At 40.1% G+C, this 12,575-nt stretch overlaps 1 protein-coding gene across 16 annotated transcripts in view; it reads left to right on the forward strand.

Moving 5' to 3' along the window:
- The window catches only part of SGMS1 (sphingomyelin synthase 1), a 279,503-nt gene that overhangs the window by 187,627 nt on the left and 79,301 nt on the right, over positions 1 to 12,575 (forward strand). Inside the window, exon 1 of one of the 16 annotated variants that reach the window (XM_014864350.3) lies at positions 9,095 to 9,393. The exons of the other annotated variants lie outside the window; for them this stretch is intronic. The gene's annotated coding sequence lies outside the window, so the exon portion shown is untranslated. Of the gene's footprint in view, positions 1 to 9,094; positions 9,394 to 12,575 lie in introns of those variants that run through there. 16 annotated transcript variants of the gene reach the window in all.

The following is a 12,575-nucleotide window of genomic DNA, read 5'->3' on the forward strand; positions in this document are numbered from 1 at the left end:
CTGATGCTATTTCTGAACATCCCCACTATAGATGAATTTTTTATTAGAGCACTACTAGGTGTGTAGTCTTCAAACGTGTAAATTTTACAGCCTTGCTTTATTTTTAGATCAACTCACTCACTAGTTTGCTGGATACCTGAGAGTCATGGGTTATGAGGGTGAATTCTGGTAAAAATAAGACAGGCTTATTCCACTTCAGGAGTGGATGATAATCAGGCCTGAACATAGAAAACTACAATTGCAAAACAAATATGGTAGATGTTATAAAAAGATGTATTAAATACTCAGGAAACTGACAGGAGAGAGAAATTATCTGTGTGGCAGGAATGGGCTAGGTCGGGAGAGTTTCAGGAGCAGATAACATTTGAATTAGGCATTTAATGGTTAATACCTTTGAATTAAAATACTTTTTAAGAAGTTATAAAGTTAACAATACTAATTGGAAAGAACTTTAAAATGTGAAAATTATTAAGAATGGCAAAATCACCAATATTATCACTACCCAGAGATAAGATTATTATCTTTTGGTTTTTGTATTCTGCCATGCTCTTTCTGTGCATAGATTAGATACATACTTTTTTTCTCCCTAAAATGGATTGTTATAAATATCGTTTTCGATCCTGATTTGATTGACAATATCCTGAGACCATGTGACATCAATAAATATACATCCACATCATTTTTGTTGTCGTTTATACAGCATTCCATGTGTATATGGGTCTATAATGTATTTAACTGTTTCCCTGTTAGTGGGCATTTAAGTTCTCAACTTTTCATTCTTGTAAAGCACACTATGATGAATATCTTTGGGGATGCACTGTGGTGCATTTATCCAATTATTTGGGCAGGATCTTTGAACAGAGTTGGGGCAGTATTTAGGGAACACTCTAGGAAGAAGAAACAGTTTGAGCAAAGAAGCAGAGGTAGGAAAGGAGGATCCTATTTGGGGGAAAGGCTAGAATTGTAGTTTAGTAGAATGCAAAGAGAGAAGGGGAATAGTGCTAATTAGGGCTAGATGTAGAAGATAGAGGGTCTTTGATGCTAAGCCCTTTCTTCATTCTCAGTTGGGAGCCATATTGGAATCTATATGATACTTCAAATGAAGATTCTGAATGTCTTCAATTTTTTAAAAGAATTTCCCTAAATTTTAGAAGAAAGAAAAATCATAGTTCTGCTTTCAAAAACTCCCTAAAGTCTTAAGAAACTGACCAATCAGGGAGTGAACAGGTAGTAGAAGTCATGGGAAAAGTGTGTGTGTGAATACAGAAAAGTGTGTGTGTAAGACTAGGGGAGCTTATGGTTTTGACAGGTGAAGGAAACATCATTAAAAAGTGTATTTTCTACACTTAAGGAATTTTAACAAACTATATGATTAAATTTAAAGATAAAGTTTTGGAAAGATAGGAGTTAGGAGATAAGTATTATAATTTAATAATAACACTACCTTAAATTTATTGAGTACTTTTATATATCTCGTGTCTTTTAAGTACATTATTTTACTTAATATCTCAACAACCTTTCTAGGAAGAGTCCAGGATTATCTCCATTTTGCAGGTAAAACAGAGGCCTCAGTGAAAGCTGATTCGGTGAGAGAACACCAGACTTGGAAATCCAGTTTGGGCGCTGCTGGGGCCTTGGGCAAGTCCTGGCACTTCACTGGGGTAGTTGTGAGGATATAATAAGACAATAACTGCAAGATTATGAAGACAGCATAAAGTACCGTAGAAACGGAAGGACTACTTTTTATAATAGGACGCTTTCTTTTATCATTACTGAGGGGAAGTAAGCACTTCTCTAGCCATTTTCCTTTCCCTTTGTGGTAGATTATATTATTGTCAAAACATTTGCTCTTCCTTCCTACCCATGGTCCATCCCTCTGCTTTCCCACCCCACTGAGGGTTGACTCCCTTGGCTGGCTTGGCCATAGAACTATTTTGGCCAATGAAATGTGAATAACAATGGCATGTTGCTGTTTCTGAGCAGCAGCTTTAATAGACATGGCCTGGTTCTGCCATCTGTCTTTTCTCTTTGCCGTGACACCAGCATGTCCCAGTTAGTGGTGCTCCTTCTGTCTTGGTCCCAGAGTGAACAGGACGTAGTGCCTAGCCACAGCTCACCTGCAAGGAACCAAACAGGAGCAAGAAATAAACCTTTCTCTGTTGTTGGGCTCCCAAATGTTGGTGCTGTTTGTTACTGCAGCATAATTTAGCCTGAACTGATATACTCCTTTTTCACCCTTTAGGCCCTACCTTCTCTCCCTTTCAGAACACACACACACACCCCCACACCTGTACAGAGAGCTTCCTTTTTAACTTGAGAGACAGTGCCCCCCATGAACTGTGGTACTACAGTGTTTCTCCTGCATTGAAGAGGTCAACCTTCACCAGAGGTTATCACTTCAAATAAGGTATTTAAATAAGGTATTTAGTGTTGACCAAGTTGACCCTTCATTCTTTTTTTTCTTCAGACATTTATAGAACATGTTCCGTGTCAAGGTCTGGACATTTGGAGGTTTAAAATAATCCAAGTCCTAGACCCAGCCTTCAGGACTGCGTATCCCAGTAGCTGTAAAACAAGGCAGACAGTGTCAGGTGCTGAGGGAGTCTCACTTTGATAATCAGCAAACTGTGTTCATGTAGATGTCCCCACTTTGTTGTATGCCATCATTAAGATGTTCTTTCAGTGTCGTTGCTTTCTGTTAGGTAAGCTTATCTTCCCCTTCCTTCTCCTCCTTAACATGCATTTACTATACCATTTAATTTGTACTACGTGTTAGACTTCCTTATTGTCAATATGTCGTTTTTAGTCAAACAATTTATACTGACTTGTTCACTAGTTTAGTGTATACGTCCTTGCTTTTGACCTATGTTGTAAACTCTTTAACTTCACAGATGACATATCTTAAATTTTTTTCCCTGTAATATAAATTGCTTAGCACACTGTTACAACAAAATTAAACTCTTAGTAAAATTACTGACTGTTTTCTCTGCTTCCCCGCCCCTCCACCCCAAGTTATTGGTTCTTTTTTCCATGATGTGTGAAGTGGAGTTCATTGTCATTAGAGTGCCCCTTTTCTGTTTCCTTTTATGGCGTCTGACGTGTTTAAGGCTCTGCATAGGAGAACCAGTTTGTCTTGGCTTAGTAATACCTTACTGCCATTTGAAATAATCTGGAGTTAACTGGTCATATTTCAGATCACGTGTTTAATAATGTGACAGGTTTTAAGGAGATCTAACCTAATTTCATGTTCCTAATGACTAGTCGTGACTTTGGACCATGGAGTGAAACCAAAAGCTCCTAGAGGGCTATGTGACTAATAGTTTCTGGGTTAAGACAGTGTACAATTTACCTGTTCCCTTCCTTTAGGATTGAATTCAGCTATTTCCTGTCTTGTTACTTCTTACCACCTCTCCACTTTGATTTCAAAAGGCACAGGTTAATTTATTATTAAAGTCCCATCCTGGACCAAGGGCGTTCACACTTTTTTGTCCAATACACACAGACAGAAATGGTTGTTAGCCTCAGACAGGAAGGAGCACTTGGGGCTGCCATGGTTTATTAGTAATGATCTGCTTTTTACGTTGGGTGGTGGGTTCATGATTGTTGATTTCAGTATTATTTTCCCTGAAAAATATGTTACATATATTCTCTTGTGTATATTAAATACTGCATAATCAAAAAGTTTTTTTTTAAGTGTAAAACACAGTTAATGCGGTTAAATGCAGCCATTGTATTTATATTGGGAGAACTGAGTCACATTAGTCAGTTATTTTTGCAATTTTAATTTTCTTTTAAAATACCTTAGACAGCTGTTTTAATAGATAGTGCCCTCTGTTTTCAACAGGGCAAAAGACATTTTTTATGAAGATACTATTTATAGACCCTTGATTTTTGGAGATTTTCATGTAAGTACAGCCATCAGTATAGTTTAAGGCTTACCCAGAGAAATAGTTTCTTTTGCTCCGCAACACAGAAGTATCTTCTCTTAGGTAGATAGAGAAAGTTTATGTCTGGCTCTTGACTGTGACTGCCCACTAGTCCTTGTCTTCTTTGCAGGGAAATCCAGATATGTGCAGAGTCTGAGACAGTAGCTCTCAGTCTCCTCAACTGTAAGCCCACGCCTGTCTGGCTGCTATGAGTATCAGACATAGTCCCAGCTTTGGGGGCAAACATTTGTAGCTTTGAAGCTGGCTCTGACTCATCTTGACAAATGACCTTCTATATCAAAACCTCCTTGACTCTCACTTTCCTCCTGGATTCAGTGCAGTTGTTAACACCTGCCTTCCTGTATTGTGTGCAGATTAAATGTAAAGCAATGTGTGTACAATGGATGCCACTGTCGTTACTAGGTACTCAGCAAATGAATTAAATTGAGCATGTTTTTCTTGTTCTAGGTGGATTTCAAATACATTTCAAATACATTTTTCTTTAGGAACAATGTTATAAATGGGATTTGAGTATAGAATTAGAAATATTATTAACATTATACTTCAGATAAATCATGAATTAAATAGGCTTTTAAAGACTGGCCAGAGAAGCCAATGTTTACGTTTTGTCTCTAATGAAATAGAGATAGATACATTTCAGGTGCCACATAAGAGTTCATTAACTTTAGACTCTAGAAGTGAACTTTTCGAATGTAATTTATTACCAGGTCAAGGACTGCTTAGATAAGCTTTTGCTTTAGACACAAAATGGAATTTCTAATAAATAGGTGGTGATGGTTTTTGGGCAGACAGATGAGCCCTCCTTCCCACTTCTGCAAAGTAAACTCACCTTCTGGAGAACTTACGGCTCTTCCCACCAATCCAACTAGGTAGTTCTAGCGTAGATCATGGGACCTTGGCTACTGGGGTCGGTATGTGGTCCCAATCTGGACCGGCATGAGTTTTTCTTGAGAATTTTTAAAATTACAACTATAGAATAGTCCGTCTTAGTGGTAGAGCTGGGAGTTCAGTGGAAGAAGGTGGATTTTAGGAAAGGAGAATGAAGCCAACCTGGAGAAGCAGAGATGCCATCTTGTCTTGGTAGAGTTCATTTTGAGTTGATCCTAAAGCCCAGCTACACCTGTGGCTTTCCGGTTGCTGGGTTGTTTAGAGTCACTACATCCCACCCTCTTTTACCTGTGCTGCTTCAAGTGCCATCTGTTACCTACAAGTTAGGGAATGCTGTCTAATTCGTTCAATTGTTTATACTTGGAATATTTAAGAACTCAGTATCTTTGTCATGGGCAATTTTAATAAATATAATTGCACAGTAGGACATCTGATTTATGACACAGCTTTCTGAGAACAATGGTAGTATTTATTCCCATCTCATAAAAACAGAAATGTATTAGCACTAATCAAAGGATACTAGTGACTCTGTGTGTGTGTATATATGACAATGACTCTTGGCAGAGGCTTGTTCTAATACAAATATCATGTAACTTTTGACTTTAAACCATATAAACAAATGTATACTTATGATAGTTCTAGTAGTTATGAGTTGCCTTGAAAAACTGCCCTTTGCTACCATTTATGCATTTAGGAGCACTTGTAGGTGAATAGGTAGATGTTTGTGGCTATACCATGTACGCTGTGAGAGAGATTCATATTTAAGAAGAAGTTGGTAATTTGGCAAGATTGTCAGTCTTGCCAAATATGTATGTATGTGTTCCTTACTTGAAAGGGAAGCTAGGATGACTTATTGCCTCTGTTCTCTTCAGTGAGTTAGTGTCTGGGGAACTGAGATTTTATGTGACAAGACTCTTTTGTAAGCTCTACTTCCCTTTAGAAGTTATCAGATTTGCTTTCTCAGTAGTAGCGTTCTGTATTGTTGGAACATGTGAAGACAAAGAAATGCATCTGCCACTTGGGTTCTGTTTGCCAACTGGTTTGAACAGCTAGGTTTGTTTATTCTTGATGTCAGCAGTCAAAGGGAAAGTTTTTCTTTCTCCTTTGTGGCTGTTATATAACTTAAACATCACTATATCAACAATGACTATTGATTCAGAATCTGCTAGGTCCTGGGGGATATAAGGCCTCTGAAACACAATCTCTGCCTCAGATGGACTTGTGTCATCTGGTGAGAGAGAAAAGTCAGGAATCTCAAAAAGAAAGACGTGAAGGCAAAGTTAGTTGTGAGATGAAGATATAAGGAATCAGCTCTGTAGGCTTTTGAAGGAGAGGAGAGATCCCCGGGGTTTGGGCCAGTGAGGAGGGTTCCAGGAGAAGGAAGCATTTGAGTGGGTCTGGAAGCTGATAACTAGTAAGAAGAGTGAGAAGGTCATCAGACAGAGGGCATGGTGTGGTCACAGGGGTGGAGGTGATAATGTGCCCACTCCTTTACGGGAACAACAGGAGACCAGTTGGGTTATTTGGCAGAGGGTTTTTTTTTTTGCTGGGAAATATTTGCCTTGAGCTAACATCTCTTGCCAGTCTTCCTCTTTTTTTTCCCTTCCCAAAGCCCCAGTACCCAGCTGTATATTCTAGTTGTAAGCCCTTCTAGTTCTTCTGTGTGAGCCTCTGCCACAACACGGCTACTGACAGACCAGCAGTGTGGTTCCACATCTGGGCCACTGAACTTTAACCACTGGGCCATCAGGGCTGACTTTGGCAGAGGGTTGTTTAAGTGGAAGATAGGGGTTGGAGATGTGGAGCCCAGCTGAACATCATCGCCTTGGGTCCGTGGGCTAATTGTCACTTTTTTAAAAAACTGTAGAATAATAGTCTTTGTACTTTGCATTTTAACTTCAGGCAACAAAGACATGCTAGAAACAGTTATCCTTTTTCTATTATGAGAATGTTTTAACAAAGTTGGTAATGCTGTTCTTATTTTTGAAGCATAAGGATTATTGCAAACATCTTTTAAAGTGCTTTAAGTTATGAATTTATGAAGCTCTCCTTGCTGAACAGAGTACCTACTCTGTGGATTTGAAGCTTCACTGGATCCTAGACAATAGAAACAAACTAGATTGTCTCTCTCTTTCCTGTGTGTGCTTCCTTTCCCTTCCTCTTTCTGTATCTCAGTGTATCTATATATGTCTGCATACACATACAACTTCATTCTTCAGACTGCAGTGTTAGGACGTTTACTGAGTTGCTCAAATACACATAGGTTTAATATAGTCTTCTCATATAAAAGAGCTGCTGTCCTTGGTGTAACAGTTCACACATTATCAGTTTGCCCAGTATAATTGATTATAATAGTTTTATAAACAGAAAATCAGTGTGCTTAAAATACATATTAATTTTCATGATTGTTTGAGGTAAGTTGTCTATAAAGCAGATGTTTTCCTTTTGATCTCTACTATGAAACTATAGTCGTTTAATTGATAGAGAAAAGGTTTATGACATGATGACATGCTAGACTTTGACATTTATCATGTGATGGTGATGATGTGTTGGGAGGACAGGGGGAAGGAGCTGGCCGCTGGAACAGCAGTTGGGAGACACCCAGCCTCACTCACCCTGACCTGAGGAGATGAATGCCTGGACCTGGAATGGAAAAATGGTACAGACATGGAAGACACTAGGAAGTTGTCATCATACCTGTTGATAGTGAATTGTCAAGAGAGAGGGAGGGAGCTCAGATGACTCCAGAATTTAAAGTGTCTAGGACAATAAAATTACCTTTATGAAGAATATGAGAGTCAAGTGAGATTTATCAGCTTCATCATCTAGGATACAGGCCCAATTTATGCCTGTTGCTAAGGATAAATGTTAGATTATAGGCTTATCTTGTGCTTGCCCTTTTTGATCATAACTTGGTCTTTCAACTGGAAGAAGTCTTAGATATCCTCAGAGAGAGATGAAGCAGTTTACCTGGGGCAGCACAGCGGGTCACTTGCTGGCAGAGCTGGGATTAGGATGGGAGCTCTTGACTCCTGGTGTAGTGTTCTTTCTACTCTTCATGCTGGTTTGGAGATAAGAAAATAGCGTTTTAGAAAGGGTTCTTGATCTCACTTTAGATCTTATCTTTGGCTAATGAGTATTTTGAAGAAATCTTGGCCTTTAGAATGACTGCTTCTAAACAAGTATGAGGAAGGTAAACGCTGGAGATGTTCTCCAAAGCCAAAAAGGTTTAATTTATAACTTAGAAAAAAAATCTTTTTCTGTAGAAACTATCTTCCCCGAGGAGTAAACAACTTATCTCTCAACTGGTCCTCGGGACATAGCAGTTCTATAGTCTCCTGTAATTTGCCAATTCCCAACTACTTAGTTTCTTTTAGATATCCTTATTCCAAAATAATGTTTAGGGCACAGTGACCCAGACAGAGTGAATAGTTCCAAAATCACGCTTACTTTTTTAAAGTTTGTTTAATTTGACATAAATGAAATCATTCCACTTTTAAGCCTTTTTTTTGCTTCTAATAAAATTTCTATTACAAAATAAGAATACCAAATCTAAGAATACTAAACCAAAAGTTTCTTCAGTTTTTTCTCCATTTAAATAAAGGACTCAGAACATGCAATAACTATTTCAGTTCTAGAATTCTTTGGCTATTTTAACATTGAAAAGAAAAAAAAATTATGGGCCAGTATATCAACAATTTTGGGGTTCTGATTCAAGATTGAGAAGGACAAGACAGCATTTTTTGAGTGCCTACTCTGTGTCAGCCAAATGTTTTGTGTGTATTATTACATATCTGCTTGGCAAACTCTGTTAATTGGGCATTTTATCCCCCTCATTGCAGATAATTAACTTGCCCAAGGTCATAATGTGTCAGAGGTCATATCTGAATCTGCTTTGATTCCAGATCCCAGGCTCTTTACATTTCGGATCTCTGCCTAACTCAAGAACTTTTACTAAGAAATAGAAATTAATGTACATCCACTGATCAAATCTCTATCATAACAAGATTAATCCTTGTTTCGTAAAAGTTTTAAAAAGGCAATCTACCATTTTCTTTAACTTGTTAAAGGCTGAAGTTAAAAAAAAAGCTGTAAAAGGCTCCTAAGCATGATATAAATCAAGAAAGGAAAGTTCCGCCTTAACTGACAGTGAACACGCTTATTGGTTAGGATTGCACGGGCTGACTCATTTCTTTTTTGCTGTGTTAGACGGCCACACCCTGCATACCAAAAAAACCTCTGCTGCCGGCCACACTGGCAGTCTCTCTGCTGGAGCCTCAGGTTGGACTAGACGTCCCCGCTCGCAGCTGCCCCCCTGAGAGGATCCGCCCGCCCTCCGGCCTGCCGGGGCTCAGGGCGCCCAGCACCGCCGTCCTCGCCCGCCGGCCGGCCGCGCAGGCAGCGGGAGAGGGGCGGCCGGGGCCGGGAGCCGGCCGGGAGCCGGGTCGGCGCGCCGCTGACCGCCTTTGCCTCTCCACCTGCGCCCGGGCAGGCAGCGCGCACGAACTTGGCGCCCCGGGAACTTTCCCGGACACTTTGCCTCCAGGGCGGAGAGACCGTAAGTGTTGCTCCTTCTCTGATGCTGTGGTTCATTAAAGTGCTCTCTCGGGGGGCGTTGTAGCACTCACAGACGGAGGACCTGCTTAAAAAGCAGGGAGAAACAGGCTTTCTTGCCTTGCAGTAACGCAGTCCTTGTGCCATTCCCTCCACTACGGCGAAGTCAAGGGAATCTTACTTTTCAGTGGGTCTCGCTTTGTTGATGAAATGGGCAATAACTATTAAACACCTGAGAACGCTGACAGTGTCGTTGCTGAAACATAGCTAGGTAGACTGCATCACCAAATGCTCGCAATTTTGTAGGGTGCTTTTGAGAGCCAAGGATCGGGGGGTGGCTGCGGTTTGGGGTTACCAAGGTTTCCTAATGGAGGGAGTTTTTAAAGGAGTGGGATTGTATTTTCAGTTTGGTTACTGAGTTTTGGGGAAGTACTCACTTTTGCAAACCCCAGTCCCTCTACCAGGAGGTCCTTCAGCTAACTCCTTTGGCTAGTTGGTGAGTGAGATCTGTACTCAGTGCCAGAAGGAAGCACGTGCTCCCCATGTCTTAGAATGAGCGTGTTTACGCCACAGCCATGCTTTTTGTTTATTGTGGCCAGGTAATTGCTCGTGTGGAATTTGTGAAAATAAATACACTGAGTAGAATGCATGGCACTTCCCTTTTTGTTTTTCCTATTTGTGTTTGCTATGTGTAGTTGTCGCTTAAGTTGTACCACAGTGGGAATCGGGACATTTAAGGTCTATTCCTGTTCCACTCTTAACCCCGCTGAGTTATCACTTTTAAATTTATGTAGAAATAAAGTCAGTGAGCTCCGTAAAAAAATCTGCTTTTTATGTAAGAAATTAGCAAATGAGTAGAGATTTGTATGGTGTAAGTAAATTATTTTCTTGCAAGAGCATGGGGAGGTAGGGGACAGGAGAAGCAGACTCTTGTGATTATTGCTGTCTTGCTAAGGACATACACAGTGCAACAGACACATAGCGCCATCAGAAACACTGTACAGGCTGAAGACACCCTGGTAGCATGAAGGGTGACAGGAAAATTGTAAACTGAATTATAAAATCATATTATCAAATATGAATTATGAAGTTATGAATAGTATTAAACTTCATTTATAAAGATATAGGCTGTAATGCAGTAGCCTGGTTCTGTAATAGAAAGAAAGAGTAAAGTTCTTTGCAGCTGACTTCTAAAACTGTGAGGGAAACTTCTCTAGAAATCACTTCTAAGTGGAATAATTTGTTAGAATTTTTAATTAGTTACACTTTGAACTCCTGGTGACAGTGTTTCCAAGCTTATAGGCTAATGGTTAAGCCCAGTTGCTTTAAGTTTAGCTGATTAAGCGCCTGTGTGTGAGAGGTAACAACTTGGACTCCCATTTCTATTGAGAAACAGCCCGTGATGTTGAGGAAAGCCGCCTGAAGTCCACTGGGGTAGTTGGAAAAAGCCCCCTCAGGTGGTGAGAATGGGGAGCTATTTTATTAAATCTCCACGATGTCTAAAATCTAAAGGGATAATTAAATTTGGACTTTGATTCAGGTTTCTCCTAATAGTTGTAACAGAGCCAAACACAGATGGGCCTCCTTTCATCAGGCACCATGATGCTTTGCAGCTTCTCCCTTGTTTAATTTTCACAGTAATGCTGAGAGCTAGAGGTATTATTATCTCCATCTTATCATTGAAGAAATAGTCTCCGCAAGGTTACATAATCTCCAAATTTCACAGCTAGTTAATTTCGTTTACACCAGAATTTAGCATTTAAGGTTTGTGATTTTTCCCATGTAGCTCCAATTCCTCCTAACGTAGTGTTGATTTTCTCTGTGAAATAATCCAGAGGAGGTTCTTAGTTCAAAGCAGATTTTTAAGTGATTTTTAAAGCTCCTCATCACCCCAGTACCAAAATAGCAAAGTTCAAGGAAAATGCATTTATTCTGGAAGCTGGTGGTGTTCATATATTAACTAAGCAAGCCCTATTCTTGGTGAGCCTGTTCATACATGTGGCTGCCTCATAGTTGCTGACTTTTGGTAACTTTCTCCTATGTTTTTCTGAAGCACTTTTAGTTTTGGCTGTGCATATTCGTCCTGCTCCTCACAAAGTGCAGCTCAGGCGTTCTCTAATTGTAAAACCAAGCAGCTGGTCCCTGGACTTTCGAGTGGTTGAATTCTCTGTGTACATGCACACTCGCAGTATTTTGTGTGCCATGTGAAATGTTTTTGAATTTCTGTTAGCACTTCGGTTAGTGTTCAGCCTGTTTAAGAATGGTGACATCTTGGAAGGCACACTCTGTGAGTGCTAAAACTTTTCTTGTTAGATGGAGGTGGGGAAGTCTCTGTGTGTTGGGGCAGGGACAGCCCATTCTGAGAGTGCAGCTGCTGCATCATCTGTTGGGATGTCATAGTCAAAGAGAACAATGCCACCTTCTCAGGAGACCGTGAACGACAGCTTCTATTCCAGGACCAGGGATTGCTCACACTCTCACCTCATCATTCTTAGTATTTGACACACAACACCCACCCACCTTCCCAAGCAGAGCATGGATGCTTTGACCTCCTCCTTAAACTTCTCCAAATCGTAGCTACTTTAAGCACTTGAGTTCTTCAGGGTGTTGAAATAACATGCCAGTGTGATGATAAAACCACTTGGGGGTAATCTTGCGAAAATCATGGAGAGGAGGAAGTATGCCAGACAACTTGATTTTCAAAACTGGGAGATGGTAAATTCTGGAAACTTTAGATTCAGAGCTTATGTTCGTATCCAGCAGAATTTTGATTCACATTTTTGAAAAGATGGATGAAGATCTCTTAGAAAAAGTGATAATGACCAGTATCAAGCATCACTCATCTCCAATTGACCTCGTTTCTTTTTTGATAGTTAATGGACAGGTATATCGGCATTGCCATAGATGTGACATGTCTACTTGAGCAACACGTGTAACTGAGTGCTGTGTGTTCTTTACTCAGGATTCACAAAGGTGGGTTGGAGAGCACTACTGAGAAGTGGGTTTGTATCTTGGCATACCCAAAGAGGGATGATCAGCAGGGTGAGGCCAGACTTGAGTAAGGTGCCAGCATTATGCCTCGATGAGAGCACTTGATACAGCTGGAGGAAAAAACTCATTAGTAGAGATAGAGTATTTAGCACCAAGGAGATGATAATCCCACAGTTCTTTGAAGCTCTATAGATA

This window comes from Equus asinus, chromosome 2, assembly GCF_041296235.1.
Source record: "Equus asinus isolate D_3611 breed Donkey chromosome 2, EquAss-T2T_v2, whole genome shotgun sequence".
Taxonomy (NCBI): Eukaryota; Metazoa; Chordata; class Mammalia; order Perissodactyla; family Equidae; genus Equus; species Equus asinus.